Below are 11276 nucleotides of genomic sequence, written 5' to 3' on the forward strand. Positions count from 1 at the left end.
ACGACCTGGGTTTATCTGTGGTTGTCATGACAGTCATGTCAATTTCACTTGTGCATTCCTGTGGTATTAAGACACTCATAGATCCCTGGCAGGAATTTCCCCTTAGCCCGCTTTCTGTTTTTTCTGCCGTGTCCCTGCCCTGCCTCTGGAGGTGAGGGAAAGTTCAACCACATCAAATCTGGAATCTGAAAGAGCATCTCTATATTTCAGCGCCCAACGTGTCCCACTGCACTGTTCTTGGCACTTGTGTCGGGCAGAAACTGTACAACACTATGACACTCAAAGCTTTTCACGCATATCTATTTTTCATACTCAGGTTCCTGAATTTATAGAGGGGGGAATCACTGTGTGCTCAGATCTGTGTTGAATCCTTTGTGTAATACAAAGGCAGAATATAATCTTCAACAAACCCATGAATACATCAAGGAATAGGATAACTGTTACTATGATTACGATGGTGACCGGTGGGAGTATCACTTTACTTGCATACAGAGGATAAGAGAAACCTGTGAATAACATCTTCAAATAATACCAGAAAAACAAGAAGTGATTCATATCATTACCTTGGCAACATCTCAACGTTCTGTGCTGGAAATGTTTTTTTTTATTTTTTATATAAACCCAAGAGCTGCTTGTTTTCGTCAGGGGCCCAATTTTCATCCTTCTGTCCAGAGCTGTCTCCAAGCTTTGTTCCCAAAATGATTTATGGGTAGACCATTATTAATATCACCTTGACGTAGATTGCCTGAAATCTTCCATGAGGTTTTGACATACTGAGTGATGGCAAAGATCAGGAAAAAGGGAGACACAGCCTGCAAGGGTGGGACTCTTGGTTTTCCTCCAGTGTCATTCCTGAGAAGCGGCAGACATACCATGTCCAGATGTTGTTGATGCAGGTTGGGTTGGACACTCTCTGCTCGCTCCCCTCCCTCTGTGCCCGACAGCTTTCCTCCTGTCTGCGTTGCACAGAGTTTCTAGACTTGAAAAAGACAAATTGAATACTCTTTAGAAGCTGTGATAATATTTTCCAAATTAGAAAAGTGGATCAAATTACTGTGTAATGTGAAATGGGCTGTGACAAACAGACACAGACTCCGCAGTGCTGCTCAGATCTACAGAGCGTTTTATCACCTCCTTGCCACGAATTTACTGCTTAGTGTTGTTTTCAGCTAAAAAACAACTCTCGACTCCCTGCATAAAGTAGAAGTTTGTGACTAGCTGGTGAATACTGGAGTGTTTAGCTGAGAAAAACATGATATTTTCCTTAAGGGTTGGTGGTGGTGACCAAAACAGTGCTAAAAAGGGGAGCATGTGTGTGAGAAATGTTGGACTGCAGTAGTGTCCTTTTTCTTCAAAAGTTTTGACTATATTGGACTCCAGAGGCTAATTTAGGTTATGCACACTTTCACTTCTATTTAACAAGTCAGTGTTGTTTCCACACCACAGCTCTCTGACACTACTTTCATCACCATAGCATTCCAAGTTAAGACATTTATAGCTGCGACTGTCACTTCCTTTCTCCACTCTGACTCATGCTGGAACGTTTCACAGAAACTTAATAACGAAACATGATGTAACCAGGAGGAGCACACATCACAAATGGTTACAGTTGTGTGCTCTTATTTTTAAAATCATGATACTCGGTGCTCTCCTCTGAGCTGTGTTTTTTTTCCAGCCATCACATGGCAGCTATGTCAAGACATCGCTGACTCCCTAATGGGGAAAGAAATGAGGTAATACTTAAAGACCACTGTTACCACAGAGGTGCCTTATTCCTGAACCTAAACCGTCAACCCATTTGTCTCACCTTCATCATGCTGACACCGCAACAGAGACACACTTAGATACAACATCATACCCCCATCGATCATTTTACACCGAGTGTAAGAGCCTGGAGGTAAGACAAGAGACGGGGAAAGTTAACAGTGTGAAAAAGCTTGGAGGAAAGGTGAGAGCTGACCTGGAAAGTGAAGTGAATGTAGCAGCGTTTGACAGACACCGATCACCCGTGCTTTGGGCTAACGGGCACTAATGGCAGTTAAAGGTTTTTTATGTATTTTACAACAGAACACGTTGAACCCACATAAACAGATAGTTAACCCGGTTCAACGCTAAAAAACTGATGGAGTGAGCAGAAAACCAACAGAGAAGTGCATAAATCAAACACATATTGTTAAAAAAAAAACATAGTAGCAACTCTAGACCCTCGAGTTTGTCCTTCAGACCCTGTTCATAAAACTTTTAATGACGTTTTTTTTTAGGCTGTTCTCTCTCTGCAACATAAGCCACGGTCTCTGCCATTTGAGAAGAAGCAGGTCATGGGAATAGGATCAGGAAAGAGGGACCTAATGTACACTAAAGTACACTAAGCGTCTCATGACTGATGCTAATGGGAGAGCAGAGTTGATAATATTACTTAGGACTGTTCGTCATGAACACCTTCACCCCTGTGCAGTGTTACATTCTCGTCTCCTTCGGTCATTACACCTCAGCTCGTGAGTGAAACAGGCTGAATATGTTGCATGATGGGGGTCACAAATCCACAGGTTAATTGAGCTGTTCGTTTAAACATCTTTAAGCCTGCCTGAAGCTTTTACTGAGCTCGCCCTTGTGAGAAAGTGTAAACTGTGCTGCCACATGTTCTCACCCACTGGCATGACATTCACATTTCCAGACAGGCCTGCTCGGGTGCATGCCGCGTATTTAAGGCAGCGAACACATGTGCACTGACACATCTGTGAAACACCAGTCTTGATTAATGTGTTTCCAATGTGAAAGAAAGGGGACAGAGCCTTTGATATCTGCATGTCTGTGTTTCCATTACAAGGCCACCTACTCAGCACTATTTATACACGGCGTTGCAAACATAATCCGGCATAGCAGGAGAAAGCAGGAGGAGGGGAAGAGTCTGGCGAGAATAGGATAGGAAAGAACGGGGGAATATGTGTGAGGATTTAATTAAGAATGTGGATTAAGGAGTGAAAATAATTAAACAGTGTAATGACAGAGGGAGGTGAAATGTTTTCAAAGCCTGGAGCAATGTAAAAGGGCACCTGTGTGCGCTTGTACTGTAGGTGACCTGCTTTTTTTATGTGTGTTTGTATTTGTCCAGGACCCAGAGGTAGGTCTGTGTGCGTGTCCAGTCCGTGATCTGGTGTGGATCAGGTTCACTGCCTGTGTGTGTCCCAGTCATGGACCCCTCGGGTGGGCCGAGGTGATGGATGATGCCTGGAAGCTCTTGAGCTGTTCATGTGAGTGGTGTCTGAGCAGCTACTAGAGAGTCCTGGATGAAGGATGCTTTCGAGTTTGTGTACATGTGAGGATGAAGTTTGGGTGTTTGCGAGGTTACTGCTGTGTTTCAGGGGTTATTCTGGCATTATTGATTACAAGGTGACAGCTATGCGATGGAAAGCTATTTAATACTGTAGCAGAGAGTGGTGAAACACACACCTACGCACGCCTACTCCCTCAAACTTGTGTTTGTTCAAACCCCCCCACTTCCCCTATAGAATTACAAACTATATACCAAGTATCCGTCCAGGACAGAAAGCCCAGTTTGGGTTGCAACCTCTACTTGTGACATATCGACCTCAATGAAAATGTCCATTCATCAATCTACAACACAGGCAGGTATGAGTTTACACACCACACTGAGAGACTTTTCATCTGGTGTAATGTGTGATAAGTAGAGGGCAAAAATGTGCTTCCTGACAAAACCAGTCTGTCCGAGATTACTTCTGCTTTCCGTCAAACAATGAGCCTTTGTTTTATTCTGGTGAGTGCTGTAACACAACCTATGTCATGATTGTTTTACTCATGTTCCTCCTCCTCGGATTCTGTTCAAACACTCTGTGACTAAGATGAACTCTTTAGCTGTAAACGTCTTTGAGATTAATGATAAAACAACTTACGCACAAGCGGAAAAGTCAGGAGACCATCAAAGTAATTAGCATTGATTGACTCTCTAGTCAGATATTTCAGTTTGCGCCAGCGTGGTTGTAAAAAACAGAGAGTGTGATAAATCTTATTTTGAATCTTACTCGGATGATTTCACACAAAGTCCAACGTAAGATCGTTCGTGTCGAGCGATTCAAAGAACCTCAAAATGAAAGCGAACCAAAATTAGATGCTCCGCAGTCTTTTTTTTTGTTTCAGGGTCTTCATTTTCATTTTTATGAGGGGGCTTTCCACTCAAATCAGAAAATCGTGCAAAAGACTTACATTCCACCTATTACTCTTTCCTGTCATCTTTCAGACATCTTTTTGGCTCCGAGCCACAAAATTATGATGCTTTGATGTTTCATGCTGTTACTATGGTAACCTAATTGGAAAGTGCTTGACATTTTGTTTCAATGAGAGGAGATGCCGCAAAAGAAAACACCGCTGCAGGACTGTTTCTAATGTCTACATGCTGAGTAAATCTCCACGCTGTACTCGGATCCTGACGCCAGTGATTTGCTCTTATGAATATCATTCAGTGAAAATGTGACTTTCATTTGTTTACAGTTACTGTCCATTAAATTCACATTGTGAAAGGTGAGTTGTGTATAGTGACTATATCTCTGTGTATATATAACGTCAGATAAATGGCCACCAATAGCGCTGCTAATTGCTGCATTAGGTATTTTAGTGTTTCCCCTCTCCATTTCATAAACTTTGTTTCTGAACAATGAAGTGGCTGCAGCTGTGGCAACAATGACGACTTAAAGCGAATAAAACATGTCATAGATACACGAGGGCGATTCAAAACCACAGTGGGGGTGAAAAGGGGACAGAAAAAGCTCAGCTTCTAAAAAATCTTCTATTCATAACTAAAGGCCAAAGGGGAAATACAATCTGTGGCATGTTTTCATACGGTCAATTGTGTGGGTGAATGCAGAGATATGGTGTCACACACAGAGAGACATTGGGCGTGTCAGCTCTCAGCTTCCCCACCCAAAGCACCCTCATCCACACCCGGAAACTACAACTTCCTCTCCCATTCATCTCCTGTGCGATTTTGTTTTATTTCTCAGGAGCTGTTTTACAAAGCCATTCGTCAAGGCGCACAAAAGTTTATTAAGTCGTGTGGAACTAAGCTAAGGAAAACAGAGGCAAGGAAACTCTTTTTTTTTTTTTTTATACACATGGAAGGATCACAGAAAGAGCAATCAGTTAGGTTTTGAGGTTATTGTACGGAGGCCAACTGCAGGAAACCTCAGCCACAATGAGATACAGAAGTTTCAGAATCAAAGTCGGTTTACACTGGGAACAGTCATACGTAGTTCATCTTATTTGTATGTGTGTGTGTGTGTGTGTGTGTGTGTGTGCAGGCACGGCTCATAATGAATTCCTTCTTATCACAGCGGGGTGCGTGACGCGCATCTTGAGGTTGAGCTTGAGTTAGAGCGAGCCTGCAACCAAAACAACATAATGGAGGAAGAGTTGAGCGAGTTCCAGGGAAGCGCTGGAAGTTTTACTCCTGAGAGGGAGGGAAAGAGTAAATGTGGTGTGATGGAGGATGACGAGCACCTCTTGTTAAAGCCAAGACACTGAATGACAGACAGAGACATTCGTTTTTCACCTCCGGGTGTGAATTGTGTGAGTGAGTCATGGTGAGAGAAACTCCCCGTAAACCGACACCATGCGTAGTCGAGCTGTCCCGAAAGAAGCCAGAAGAAAAGGTAGAGAGAGACAGATGTTTTTTTTTGTTTTTTTTTGTCTTCCTAATGACAGGCAGACATAAACACTGGCTCATCATGAGTGACAATAATTGTTGAACTAACAATTCTGTATATACAATGGGGCATCTGTGATGAACAACGTGAAACGCTAATGGTAAACCTGCAACCGTGAAGACTAAACACAAAAAGCTGAAGGCGCTGTTTTGCGGTTTAAGTGCAAATAATGATTAAGCAATGAACTGAGTCGCAAAAAATTAGCCCGAAAGCATGAATAAAATGTTCGGTGACAACATATTCCATTCGCTTTGCCCGTGATTCAGTGTCTACCCTCGTAATGAAATATCTGTTCGCAGCAACGAAAGCATGATTCACCATTTTAATGGTTATGGTGAGGCGCACGCAGCTCTTTATTAAAGGGGAGAGGGAAAGATCTTGTGACTCGAAAGACGAGACACAACCTGTTCAGCCTTACTAACCACTTGCTAATCTTTTCCTATAACTTTAACATCACCAGACTTAAATGGTACGTGTCCCCATTCTAGAGAAAAACCTCAGAATCTCCCTGTAAACTGACACCATGCATATTCTGTTTTTAAACATTACCAGGAAACATCACCCCAGCATCAGGTTTAATCCTGAGAACACATAATCATATATTAATGTACTGTAACAGGAGAAACCAGGGTTTGAATCTGGATCTTTCTGTTCTGTTTGCATGAACCCAAAAAGTGTCCGTGGCTTTCACAAACCATTAAACGAGAACAGCGCAGTGCTCCCCTCCGTGACCATGTAATGGAATCAGCAGGTGTAGGGAATAAACACAGCTAAATTACAATCATTAATTGAAGCCATGTCTTCTTTGTTTCCTGCACGATTTTGCTGGGGGAACACTGATTCGGGGATATTACTTTACATAGAGTATGTTTTTTTTTACAAAACACAGGTGACTAATGACATTTAATAATTTCCAGGCAACACTGAAATAAGATGAATTACATCTTTGGCAACATGAAGCATATTCTTTGCAGTGTAGTTTTGTGTTCTGTGGTGAATGAGCGAGTGTTGGCGCGCAAATCCTGGTACCTGAGAAACGCTCAGTGATTGTGAGATGAGAATATCAGAATGCAGAAAAAAACAGAATTGCTATTGTGCGGGATGCATTCATTTGTGAAGGCAAAGGCTGCTAAGTCTACTTCGGGGGATTCCCGTGTTTTCACCTAGTTGTAGAATTTCATCCTTCAGTGTTGACAGAGATTAGGTTTATATATTTTTCAAAGCCAGTATAAACTATAACAATAACATTTTTGGAGTGTAACGAGTATCACAAGGCCTGTTTTTCAGGGAAGAAGAATCTCACGAATGTGGCTTGCAAAGGAGAAAAACCGAGGAGGCAACTGTTTATGAAGCTTATTAAACCGGGTTCTGGTGCAGTGACGTCAAGCCGACTTGGATGGGACGCCTTGTTTTTGTCTGAACAAACAGTACTGTTTTTTTCAGAGTCTGACCCCAGACAGGGACCAAAGGAGGACATTGAGATGGCGCTCAAACACAGTTAGAGACAAAACATCACACACAGCCAAAGGTCGGTTGTTGTTGATGGGTTTTTTTATCTCTTCGGATCAGGCACGTTAAAGTCTACGTCTGATTTTAGCTGTCACCGTCAACACGTGCTGTCAGGTGAGATAAAACGATGTCAGGAGCCAAAATAAGCTATGATTACCTGCAGGCGGTCTCAGAGGACTGTAGTTAGGTAATTATCCATCTAGACATAATAAAGGGGGTCGATTTGACATCATGAAGAACTATGATAAACATAACCAAACTATGTTCTAAATATTTTTCAGCTTAGCGTATTGTTGCTCTTTGAGTGCGGGGCAAAAGTTATCTGTGCTGTGATGTTTTGTTTTATAATCTATACTCATTATCTACGCAGCAGAGACATAAAATATTTGGAAAGATAAATTAGTGGACTAAACAATGGTTGCCAGTAACATGATACTCTCACATGAAGTTCTAAGCAACCTCTTCCTAACTCCAAACACATTACCGAGCGCTTATAAAATGCATGACAGATATAACGCAGGCAAATGGTTCATATGGATTTGTGTGTCTCCATAAGCCGTAAAGCAGCTGCCTTCTCTTCTCTGACACGTCTCTGACGTTTCATCATGGGCTCTGACAGGAGCGTGCGGCCGAGCTGATCGAGTGGAGGCTGAACTCGAAGTTGCACATCAGGCCGAGCTTTTAAAGTCGACACGATGCTGGATGAATTAGGTGAAGTCTAAACACCGGATCCGTAGCTTGGGCACGGAGTGTGGTATAAATCAGCCCGCCCAAATATCAAGCCATGTGTGTCCCACCTATACAGTTACATTTGTGGGTCTGGAAGAGATTACAGCTTTCACACTAACAATAAGCTATGGGATGTTTTATGAGGAGCAGAGCATTATCAGGCATGGCGTGGTAGGTAACAGGAGGGAGCATCGCAACACATTATTCATGGTACATGTTGAAGCTTATTTTCGGAGCACTCTGTGTCTGTGATTGGACCATAAATAACAGAAAGAGGCTCCTGTGGACATTTTAGCCAAGCAGTCTGACTGTAAGTATATGAACCAGAGAGTCTTTTATGTTTATAGGCATACATAATTATACTTTTTTTCTTAAGAGAAATTGCTCTGGTACACATTTTGGAAGCACTCTATAAAAGCCATACTATCTTTATTTGTTTGGATGACCATAAAAGCGGCGCCGTCGCTGTATGCCAGCTGTTCCTCTCAGCGCCGCTGTGTTTTAGTGTCTTTCAGCATTTCACTGTTCAGTTTTATGCTTTTATTAGACTGTTTTTCAATTAATAAACACTTACTGCTCAGCACAGAACAACAGTTTTATTAACATAGTGACATGTTTAGCAGCTAAAAGAGTCCATCCCAGGAGCTAGTGGAGACCAAACCAGAGCTAAAAAGAGAGTAAATATTGGGCTTAAACTCCATGTGATTGCTAATGTTTTGCCATGTCTGCTGCATGAGTAAATTAGATCTAGTGCAGGGCTGTCAAACTCAAATAAGTACAGTGCATTGTGGGATTTGTAGTATGACGTATGAAACTATCGGGCCTTGAGTTTGACATGTCTGATATAGTGTTTGTCACATAAACTTAATAAACTTAACTTGATTAACGTGCCAGTTTTGTGAAAAAAACAAACAATTCCTGCAGTTTTAAAGAGATTATTACTGTATTTTTTTGTATAAATGAATGATCTCCTCATACTTTCTTTAAAAAAATCTGACTCCCTTCTAGAGGTGTTTAGTGATGCACAGAATGACTTTATTTGCCCTGGTTTTGAGATAACTCTTTGTGGTTTCTAGCTCCACACCCACGTTACAAAAGCAATTTTGATTGTGGTGCGAATAGCAATGAAAGATGACACACAAAATTCAACAGCAAAATTCTTTTCCACTGAAACCGTGTTCCTGTTTTCCTCCTTAATCTACATAACCTACTGTATTCACGCTTCAGTTCACTTTCCATTTCATTGGTCAAATAAAATCAGAAGTCTGCATGATAGGATACCAATAAAGGTAAGTATAAAAATGTGTTTTTTCAATCTGGTTGATCCGACCCTTTAAAAACCTTTTAAAATCCTCTTTTGGGCCTCTCGGGCAGCTTGACTTTTCGCTCTGTTTCTCCTTGTCTGAAATAGAAAATATACTGTGCATGGGCCATTAGCTCTCAAAGACCTTTACACATTAGTCCTGAGCACAGCAACAAAAGCTTCCAGCTTTGGTTTAGACCTCTGCTGATGTATTTCCAGTCCACACAACAAATCTGCCCTCAACTTTAATGTTATCAGTCCTGCGTTCGAAAGGTTAAATAAGCCGTGACTTTGTAAATTGATGTGTGGCAGTGGTGTTGTTTGATTCAAACTCAGGCTGGATGGTCTTTTAACTCACATTTTTTTCTTTTCCCCCCTTTGACTGAACATGTGTCCAACATCTGGCCATAACACTTGTCCTCCTCTCCTGACAGGAGTGGAGTCATGGAGTGTCAAACTAATCTTATTCTCTGACTTTTCTACATATTCACAGCAAAAACTCCCCGTGAGCAGGAGCAGCTGCTGTATCTACTTCATTAATAATTCAAGAACCTTTTTATTCGCCGTAAGTCCTCGTGTGGAATTCCTGCCAGACCGAGCGAAGCAGGCACAGACTTGATTGGGAGTTGAACTTATCGTAAACGTTTGGAAATGAGCCAGAAATAATGTAAGGTACATTTACAACTACACATGCATATGCTGTGTACATGAACGCATGTCCTCCTCCTGTAAAAAACATAAAACACTCCAGTTGTTCTACCCTCCTTTCTCTGCACCTCCTCCCTCTTTCTCATCATTCATTAATGTTATCTCTCCTCAGCATAAGGTGTAGGCTATCATCATGCTCTAAAGCAACACTCCCTTAATTGACTTCATCTCTGGCCCCCTTCCTGTGCTTTTTAAATCAAACTAAAAAACAGATAGCCCCATTAAAAATGGACTGTAACTCATATATGAACCAGACACAAGAAAAACCAAGACTGACCTGGACTTTGGATGATTTAATTATCCAGTTTTGGACAGATTTTCATCATACAACATATATTACAGTATATGTTCCAAATAGTGAAAACAGAAACCTGCAAACAAGCGAGACTCTGTCTTAGAAGTAAAGTGTTATGATGGAAAGAGTTTACTCCTGTGTTTTCCAATTTGAAATATTTTACACCACCGTGAGCCAGACGACTCGTTGACTAGTGTGTTTGACACGTCCTGTGTAAGCAACTTCTAACGGGAACTGAGGAGAATCAAAACTGGCAAACTGTGAAAAGGAAGCAAAACACTTCTCAGCGTACTTGCATGCCAAGTAAAACACAAACCGATCAGTCGTGAGCGCTGCACTCTCTTCACCCCGAGTGTATTCAGACATGACCATATCTCCTGTTTGGGTGGGATCGCTTGGAATAATAGAAATTGATTTGAAATACAGTACAGCACGTCATCTGGAATCATGATTCAAACTTACCTCTCCAGAAATGGTCATCTCCAGTGTGTGGGTGTTTGTTGAAGCTACGTCAATCAGAATTGTTTGATTTTAGGCAATAGCATGAAGTAAAAGATTAACCTGACTATCTCTGCCCAAACTAAAGGTGCATTTGTTGTGAGCAAAGGGATCAAGGTTCACTGTGTTGTAATTAGTTTGATATACTGATCAACATAAACTGGAATGGGATGGGCTTTTAAACAGACAGAGTTTGTTTACAGGTGCATTTATGAAAAACAGTAACACACCTCTGAATGACCTCTTTCGGCAGTCGAGTTGTATTGTGGGTAATGTAGGCGCCAGGTTTTGAAGGAATGGAAATGCATAGAATAACAACATCCTTCATCTTATGTAGTGCATAAGAAGTACGAGCAAAAAACATAAAATATATCAAATATATGCAGCGTAAAGAGCACAGCAAGTATAAAAAGTAGTAAATATAGCAGTATATAACATATATACAGTATAAATATATAGAGCAATGCAAAATGAGTGGTGTTTATAACTATTTCTTTTGATATTGTGCTTATGTGGT

At 41.4% G+C, this 11276-nt stretch overlaps 1 long non-coding RNA gene across 1 annotated transcript; it reads right to left on the reverse strand.

Moving 5' to 3' along the window:
- Positions 1 to 607: 607 nt before the first annotated feature.
- Positions 608 to 10840, reverse strand: LOC109139455 (uncharacterized). Its single transcript, XR_002042192.2, has 2 exons — positions 10724 to 10840; positions 608 to 979 (listed from the first exon to the last, which is right to left on the reverse strand). It is a non-coding gene; the product is annotated as an uncharacterized LOC109139455 (long non-coding RNA).
- Between the last annotated feature and the right edge of the window lie 436 nt (positions 10841 to 11276).

The sequence above is a fragment of the Larimichthys crocea genome, chromosome XVIII, assembly GCF_000972845.2.
Source record: "Larimichthys crocea isolate SSNF chromosome XVIII, L_crocea_2.0, whole genome shotgun sequence".
In the NCBI taxonomy this organism is placed as follows: Eukaryota; Metazoa; Chordata; class Actinopteri; family Sciaenidae; genus Larimichthys; species Larimichthys crocea.